Genomic DNA, 9,359 nt, shown 5'->3' with positions numbered 1-9,359 from the left:
TCCCCCCCCCCCCCCTCCCCCCCAGGTAATTCCGGTAACCTGCTCATTACTGCTCAGCCCTGATCCCTCTAGGGTCATTTCCGGTAAAACGAGGGGGTGAGAATGGCGAGACATGGGTTATTCTATACATATATATACCATTTCCCATTTGTTAAGGCCTACTACAAATCTATAAATAACAATTATAACTAGTATTTATCACCTTTGCCTTTGAATTAAATAAATTATAATTATACTGGATAATCTGGTTTTGGCCCCAACAATTACATTTACTTCGCTACACTATCCTACAATCTTGCAATCCTACCCCTAGATCTACTCCTGCCCTAGGCCCTACCCCTAACCCATATATTTCATTACTCTTTGGGGCAAAAAAAAAACGTAGATTGCCAAATACTTTTACTACGCAACAGGCAACAGACAACAATTTCAGATTGAATAGTTTATAATCAAATATAAAAGTCATGCGAGCACCATGCTACAACAATCAAAACTTAACTCTGTGTGAACAGTATTACAGTTGGCGCATGCTTTTGACTTTTGAGTTACTTCTTTAAAAAAATAACGAACAAACTGTAAACAAACAAACAAACAAACAAAAGCACTTTTTTACACTGCCTCGTTGACTTTCAAAACCATTTCAAAGTCTACCTTCAGAAACAAAACGGGGTGCCAGAAATATGAGAGCTATTTTGCTATCCTAAACTTGAACTTGAAGCTCTATAGCCTAAATGAAATTCTGTGAACGAATGAATGTGGTAATGGAAACTGGACAAGTCAGGCTGTCGAGTTGCGTCAGAGACCAGAGTCTTTGGTTACACACCAATGCATAATGCATGCACGAAAGAAAAAGAGGAAGTAAAACGGAAATAAACAGGGGGAGTGGTCGGAAAGACCAAATTTACCGTGTCAAGGACCTCTAAATTATACTTGTACTAATTTACGAAACTCACCGTTCCTTTTTCAAAGCAGTGCTCTTCGTCCCAAACCTGAATAATTTGGGGGTCTTTTTTTCATTACCTGTTTGTTTTTTTCTTTGTATTTGTTTGTTTCTTTTGTTTCTTTTTATTTTTCTCTGTACAAACCAATGAGTATGGTGTATTCTGAAGTTGGAAGGCCATTTTTCCCCGATTCAAAATAATTCGAGATCATCGCCTTAATGTATGTGGCACGTTGAGTTGACATTGTTTTAATAATGATTTACTTAATTAAATCGCTTTTACTTCTCTTTTTTTAAATAAGAAATTTTTATAGATGTAGATCTGTTTTATGTATTTAATTACTTATGTCTTCTTTTTTTTTCATAATTCATTCATTCATTTTGCTCCGGGGGTGGGGGGGGGGGCATGTGGCATTAAAAAAAAACACTTTTCAAAGTCCTCAAGATAAAATTCCCAACAGATTGCATTGGGTCTACAAATGACTGACTGGCGGAACCAACGAGGAATCAAGTCTATCTAATGACTAATGACAGCCTTTGCAAAGGGCAAGAATTAAAAAAGAATGAATGCCCCATAAATGACTTTCAAACCAGCAAATCAAGTAGGCCTTATAGCAGTGCAGTCAAAAATTCAAGATGCAACTTATCCTCAAATTACTTTGTACAGCAGTTTCTATCGATTTGTCTTAACTTTACATATTTTTCCATAGAAATTGAGGCTAGATTTAAACAAACTTTTAATCATAAATTTATTTTAAATACTGTACAAATTAACATCCGTCTTGCGGAAAATGAGATTGTTTACAGCACTTCACTGTTTCTCACGCCATACACGAATATTATCCTAAGCCATTGCTCACCAATGACACTTTTTAGTGACAAAAGTTGTTATATAGTTTAATGGTGAACACTTTTTTTTTGCACTAAAGGTTCCTAAAACATGCGTTCACTAAGCACAATAATGTCGAGATTAGAAAAAAAAATGGCAATATTGTCCGAGATGTAAAGCTTTTTTTATATAATAATATTTTATATATGTATTAGAAACCACCCCTTGGGATGTTCAATATATAATAAGTTATAATAAAGGAATTTTCTAGAATAGGCCTACAGCTACAGCTGCAGATGTTTACAAAAATAAAGATTTATTAAGACAAATTGACACAATTAGTAATTGTGCAAAAGCTGGAGACTTTATGTTAGATAGTTAAAGAAATATTTGACAAGCGCCACGAATTTTTGACCATACTATAATTTTACAGACAATAGTAGTTTTTTTGTGTGTGAGTGTAGGTCAAAGTGTAGGTATGGTATGAACGCAAAGGAAGTGAGTGAATGAGTGAGAAAGGGAAAGGAACGATAGCCTATATAGAGTGTGAAAATTAAGGGAGACCGGGGGGTGGGTCAGAGAGAGGGAGAGGGAGAGCGAGAGGGGGGGGGGGGGCAGAGAGAGAAAATAATAGAGGGGAAAGAAAGAGGGGGGTGGGGGAGATCGGAGAAAGAGAGAGAGAGGGGGGAGAGTGAGAGAGAGAGTCACAGAGAGAGAGAGAGAGAGAGAGAGAGAGAGAGAGAGAGAGAGAGAGAGATAGAGATAGAGAGAGAGGGAGAGAGAGAGAGAGAGAGAGAGAGAGAGAGAGAGAGGGGGGGGGGAGAGAGAGATTGTGTTGAGCTGATACGATGCTATAATAACACAATTGTCTCACAATCGCTTTCTTGTTTTAAACGAGCCGTGCTTGTACTAAGGTCCGGTCAGGTTACACGTAATGTTGAATTGCAGTGGTGAAAGCTGACTTGTTTGGCAGGCGGATCAAAGTGAGACATCCCCCCCCCCCCCCCAACCCTGTCTTTAAAAAAAGACAGAGAGAGATGAGGCCATACACGAAAAGCTTTCCAAGAATAAGAACATAATAAACAAAATTGCTTATTCGAGGAGGCAGAACTCGTTTGTGAATGAAAACAATATGCATTCTGAATTCGTGTTGTATGTTCAGCCGCCAAATAATCGAGAAAATAGGCCAGAAAAACAGTTTGACATTCCACCACCAGCGATTGATCTGGGGGTGAGTGAAGAAAAGCCCAGTTTAGAAGAGATCAAGGAGGCGATAAGACACCAGAAAGCAGACAAGGCGGCTGGCCCAGATGGAATTCCCCCTGAAGTTCTCAAGGCGGATATCGACACTGCGGCAAGGACTCTTCTTGGAATTATTGGCAAGATATGGGACGGCCAAGAATTTCCACAGGATTGGAGAGAAGGATTGCTTGTGAAACTACTCAAGAAAGGAGACCTGCATGTGAGTAAAAACTACAGAGGAATCATGCTCCTGTCAATTCCTGGGAAGATTTTAAGTCGTACCATACTGGAAAGACTGAAGGAAGCCGTGGATGCAAAACTAAGAGAGGAGCAAGCAGAAATTCGTAAAAAGAGATCATATGCAGATCAGATTGCAACTTTGAGGATAATAGTGGAGCAGTCCAGAAAGTGGAACTCTTCCCTGTACGTTAACTTTGTTGACTACGAGAAAGTTTTTGACAGCCTAGATAGGGACTCCATATGGGAGCTCATGCGCCTCTACGGAATACCCGACAAGTTCGTCAGATTGATCAAGAAGATGTATGAGGGGATGAACTGCAGTGTCTTACTTGGAGGGCAGCGGACAGACTTGTTTGAAGGGAAAACAGGAGTGAGACAGGGATGCCGGCTATCGCCTTCTCTCTTTTTATTAGCAGTGGATTGGAAAATGAGATAGACAACATCGGGACAACAGGATGGCATTCAGTGGACCCTTTCCAGTCAGTTGGAAGACTTGGATTTTGCCGACGACTTGGCATTTCTTTCACAGTCGAGCCCAGATGCAACAGAAAACAGATCGCCTCAGGACATTCTCCCGTAGTGTTGGACTCCATATTCGCTCGGATAAAACGAAAGTTCTTCGAATGAATGCAGCTGACGTTCCTATCACACTGCAAGGGGCACCATTGGCGGATGTTGAATCTTTCACATACCTGGGAATTGTCATCAACAAAGCAGGGTGAACAGACGAAGATATCAAGGTCAGAATCCAAAACCCAAGAGCAGCACTCATCATCCCCAGGAATATATGGATGTCTAAGGAACTGGGATTGAACACCAAGCTGAGGATCTTCAAAACAAACGTGAAAACTGTTCTACTGTATGGTTCAGAGACATGGACGCTCACAACATCAGCAACAAGGAAACTACAGAGCTTCATAAATGGATGTCTAAGAAGGATAGTGGGGATCGAGTGGTTACGATCGAGTCACAATTAATGCTCAACTGTAAGAAAGAACAAGTCAAAGGCCAGTAAAGAAAAACATACAGGTTAAGAAATGGAAATGGATTGGGCACACCCTAAGGAGAGCCCAGACAAGCATCACCAGACAGGTTTTGACGTGGAACCCACAAGGAAAACGAAAGAAAGGAAGACCAAAGATGACATAATATGAGACGAACGGTACAAGCGGAAATGGAAAAAGCGGGGACATCATGGGAACAGCTAGAAAAGGAAGCACAGGACAGGCTTCGCTGGAGAAATGTTGTTGATGGCCTAAGCTCCACTGGAAGTTAAAAGGGCGCGAGAAAGAGAGGCTATTATATTTTACAAATGATAAAAAAAGGACAAAAAAATGGGGGTTACTTCATACGTACTTATTTGACTAATTGTTCTGTCTTAGCTCATCACTTTTATTTAAATTCTGGTACATTTCTTGTAACTAACCAACAATAATATAGCCTATTATCATCCCATTTCCATTGTTCCAATATCTTGGTGAAAACGTTCCCCATGTTCATCGTTCATAGCTCTTCATTCACAAGATCACCCAGATCGTTACATGCAACTGGGTTGCCCTACATTATTTTCCCCCCAAAAAAGTCGAAAATCATCGTCACGATTTCTAAATGCTCACTATACTACGCAGACAGTCAGCAAGCATATCGATTGAGCCTTGAACCCAACAATTCAGCTTTGTGTTTTGGCAGCTGTAAGTCTGTGAGAAGGTCGAGTACATTTAGTGTGATTATCTAGCATCTGCGTTTGTTGCCATTTTTTTGTCAAAAAGTTGCCTAAAAAAGTGGCAAAAATTGACATAAAAGTTGCCATAAAAGTTGCCATTAATTTTCAAACCTTCAACTCTTTGACGACATATATAGCAATACCGTCGTGTTGATAGAAGTAACTTAATCTAAAGAACCAGAATTTCTTATGCTCTTATGCATTCAGAACATCATTTGTAGCCACACCGAGAGTTAAAAACGTGAAAAAATATAGGTTTCACAACAGAATGAAATACAAATTAGAACAGCACATAAACAAGCTCAAAAATTAACAAATAAGGGCGTGTGTCCACCTATCTGAAGATTGGCCGTTTTAACCCTAAATGTGTGAATTCAAGAAAGAAAAAAAGTAAAGGATATTACATGTAAATTAAGGAACCACACACAATTATATTAAGGAGTCGGTCAGTGTCAGTGTTCAATTTGGGCGGAGACACGCTCTAGATCTAAGATAGGCCCTATGTATATTTTTTAAAAAGGTAGTTTACAACATCAAATTTTTTATTAAAGACATTATGCTATATAAACAGAGAAAAAAAATGTATAATCAACACATCAGAACAATAACAAAGAAAAAATTAACACACCAACAAATTAAAGCACAACACAGAGGGAAAAATGAAAGAGAAACAGCAACATAATTGTATGAAATGTACTTATTATACCCTTCCCATGAACAATTTATTTAATAACAAATCAACGTGGTGTCAACAAGCGAAAGAGACGAAGAGAAGCAGGAGTGAAAATAAACTTTCTTTCTAAAAGTAAATCTTAGGTTCAGTTTCTTTTTTTTTTCTTTTTTTTTTGGGGGGGGTATTATTCCCCGTTTTTGTTGTGGTTTTTAAATTATTTTTTCTTCCCGTCGGCGGATTTTTGTTTGAAAAAATGCAAAAATCGCAGCCGCGATTCGCGGACCAAAAAATGCCAAAAATCACGGGCCGCAACAAACGCAGATGCTAGTATTATGGTGTATTCTTCAAACAAAAAAACAAAAACAAAATTCTTTTTTTTTTTATTCGATGAAAATCGGGTTCATTTGATGTTGAAGCTATTCGACAGTCTGTTCTTCTGCTTCAGGGATATCCTCTTCCAATTCTTTCAATTCAAGAATAGTCTCCAGCTCAAGAGTAATTGGTAAAGCTTCGCTGTGTGGTACTTAAATTGGCGTCTGGCGGATTGAATACATGTATAGTGATAATCAACTTTACTCGCCCAATTTCGCTTAATTAAATGTTTTTCTATCAGATTGCAATGATTGCTGAAGGATTGCTTGTTTCGTGCTAAACCATTGGCACTGCAAAGGGCTTTGATAGTCTTCTCCTTTGCAACCACTGGCAGTGGTTTGTAGCACAGGTTTTTATGCTTGAGGAGCCCACCTTTTGAAAATGGTGAAATGGTATATAAGTCTAACACCCCTATAAACACTGTTGTTAGGTTATTTAAGAGGCGGGACCTCCGAGTTTAACGTCCAGCTCTGAAAGAACTGAGCCAAGTTTGACATTCGTGTAAAGTGCCTAATTTCCAAAGAACACAACGTCGGACAGTCGACCGAACTGAGGCTCGAACGCCCGAACCAGCTTTCTCAAGATTACAAGTCCGGTAGCCTAATCACAAGGCTAACGACACCACTGCCCAAATTTTATCTTGGTCACCAACTTCGCATCTAAGATAAGATAAGATAAGATAAGATAAGATAAGATAAGATAAGATAGGACACTTCAATTATCCCAGTGGAAATTTTTTCTTGGCTGTACAGGAATAATAGTGGTAATAAACTCTTGCAAGATGAGACAACTTACGTAATCCATCACAATAAGGTAAAACAAAACAAAAACACCCAAAAAAATCTTCGCATGACATTCCTCTCAGATGTCCAGGAATAATGGTTCTATCCGTTCAAATCCCTCACTATTACTCTCAATTACACTGAAGACAGATACAACAGCTAGCAAACTTTGTACATACGGCGGATTTACAAAAGTGCCCAATTTCAGTAGCACCTTATCTCTTGAACCGGAAGCAAATTCCTTTGAGGACCAGAGTTATGGATGTTAGTTCCCCCATTTCCTTTTTTTGATAGACTCTACCACTCCAATTGTCAGCTTACATAATAATTGCTTGTACACGTGACTGCTTAAGAGAGTGGTCGGAAAGGGGTGAACAGGATGTTTAATGTGACAATGAAACAGCTTCCAGAGCTGCGCAAGGTGCACTATATTCTTTGGTGATTTCACAAAGTCTATTTAAATCTATAAGGCCTACTTATAAAGTTTCTGGGTGAATTTGACCGTGACTATGTTCCCAAATCAAGAAAGAGGAGCGGTGGTAATTTGATTATCAAGACGCTTTGCCTTTATGTTATATGCTTTCGTGGAGTCCAAAAGAAACTTGAAAGTTCACCCCATCATCGTGCCTTGCGCCACCCACTCAAGTAACATACCAAATTAAAGCTAAATATGAATTCTGCATCGTCTGACACATTGGTTTTTCATCTAACATGTACTATAAGAGTCACCCGAGATATGGTCAGTCAAAAATAACATTTAAAAATCGTGCTTGTCCTTATTGAGTGAAATCAAAGAAACGTAAAAGTGTATTTACGCTTGTGTTAGGGTGTATTAAAGTTGGTGGAATGGGCAAGTGTTGAATATCAAATGAATTGAGAATAATTATTATTGTCTCTGCAATAAACTATGTTATAATGATGCTTAAAAAAAAGAGTTGACGCTCTACTCAAACCAATGACTCGTAAACAAAATATTATTGAGCACATGTAATATTAAATTCAACTTTTTTGTGCTGTTTGTGACAGTTTATTTTCCAATCTGCTTTGAACCATCATAATTACATTTTAATATAGTTTATTACCGGCAATTTATTAAAAAATCCCCATTCATTTGATGTGCAATACGTCAATTCCACTAGTGTTGGTGAACCTCAATACACGCGCAAACACACATTTGAGTTTCTCTGATTTCACAGAATTTTGCCAAGTCTGATTTCCTAAAGGTTAAATTTGAGTATCTCGGGCGACTCTAATAAGAGATGAAATGTTGATATGTCAAGTGATGCAGAATGTATTTATTTGCTTTAAATTGGTACTCTGCTTGAGTAGGTAGTGCAAGGTTTTAACTCGATGATTAAGTGAATACATTTTCCAGATTCTTTTAGACGCCACTGTATACAAAATAGGCATATAGAAAAAATTTCTGTCGCACAAGCTAACGGAGCGCGTTGTTAATTTCTTTCCTTGAACTATTATTAAAATTAATTTATTATTAGGCCTACTAGTGCTCGCCAACTTGGAAGGTCCATTGTTCACTAATGAGCGATTTGGGAATCTTGGTGTCCAGGTTGTGACAGGTAGCCTATTATCTAATTGGAAATACAAGTAGGTGAGCGTACGAAATTTTTAGCCTCTTGAAAGTGGGCGCTGGCTTTAATAATTTGTTTAATTACCAAGCACTGGTGTGTTTTATTTCACCTACTAAGCTCAATAAAATGATCCCAATCCTGAAAAACAGAAGCATCTCAATGACTTCAAAAATTGAAGTTCTGAAATGCTATGTATGATCAACTCTTTTATATGGCTGTGAATGCTGAACAATTACTAAAGACCGTTAAAATTAAATAGAAGCAACAGAAATGTGTTTTTTAGGAGACTGTTGAGAATATCTTGGAAGGAAAAGAAATCAAATGATGATGACGCCAATGTGCGATGCTCACTGATAAAAACAATCAGGAAAAGACAAGTACAGTTTTTGGGACACCTGAATAGACATGAATGTATTGAACATCTAGCTCTCATTTTGAAAATTAAAGGCAAACGAGGTAGGGGAAGGCCCAGGGCAACCTACTTAGAGAACCTGAACAGATGGGTAACGTGGAAAGATCAAGTAACGTACGTAGCTTTTTCAAGAGCATCCGAGCAAAGGAATGAATGCAGAACTATATCGCTGATGTCTGCCTCAGATCTGGCACTTGATGATAAGCTAATTTTTTAGATTGCAAAATTGAACTTACTATAACATATACATACAATAATTTATAACCAAAGCAAACCACCATGTGCCTTCTTCAGTTTGCCCCATGTTACTTCAAATCTTCTTGACAGCCTTTAATGCCCTTGTACCGAGTTATCTTTCGGTGCCCGCTTTCCTTGTGGACTCCACTTCAGATACTCTCTTGCGACATTCAGTTGGTCATTGTGGAGCACTCCCATCGCCTCTGTCTCATCATCACTCTTACCGGATGGCTCATGGCTGTTTGTTCATTGCAAGATCATCATCATCCTCATCATCATCATCATCATCATCATCATCAGCAGCAGCAGCAGCAGCAGCA

General features: G+C 38.6%; 1 protein-coding gene across 3 annotated transcripts in view; it reads right to left on the bottom strand.

Moving 5' to 3' along the window:
• LOC101853762 overlaps nucleotides 1–862 on the bottom strand; it is a 22,397-nt gene extending 21,535 nt beyond the window's left edge. For 2 of the 3 annotated variants that reach the window (XM_035973954.1, XM_013091497.2), the window contains exon 1: nucleotides 652–862. The gene's annotated coding sequence lies outside the window, so the exon portion shown is untranslated. Of the gene's footprint in view, nucleotides 1–605 lie in introns of all 3 variants that reach the window. The other variant, XM_035973955.1, reaches the window with a different exon arrangement.
• Between the last annotated feature and the right edge of the window lie 8,497 nt (nucleotides 863–9,359).

This window comes from Aplysia californica, unplaced genomic scaffold (assembly GCF_000002075.1).
Source record: "Aplysia californica isolate F4 #8 unplaced genomic scaffold, AplCal3.0 scaffold00038, whole genome shotgun sequence".
Taxonomy (NCBI): domain Eukaryota; kingdom Metazoa; phylum Mollusca; class Gastropoda; order Aplysiida; family Aplysiidae; genus Aplysia; species Aplysia californica.
The sequence above is the reverse complement of the archived record's forward strand: the minus strand, read 5'-3'. Positions and strand labels throughout refer to the sequence as shown.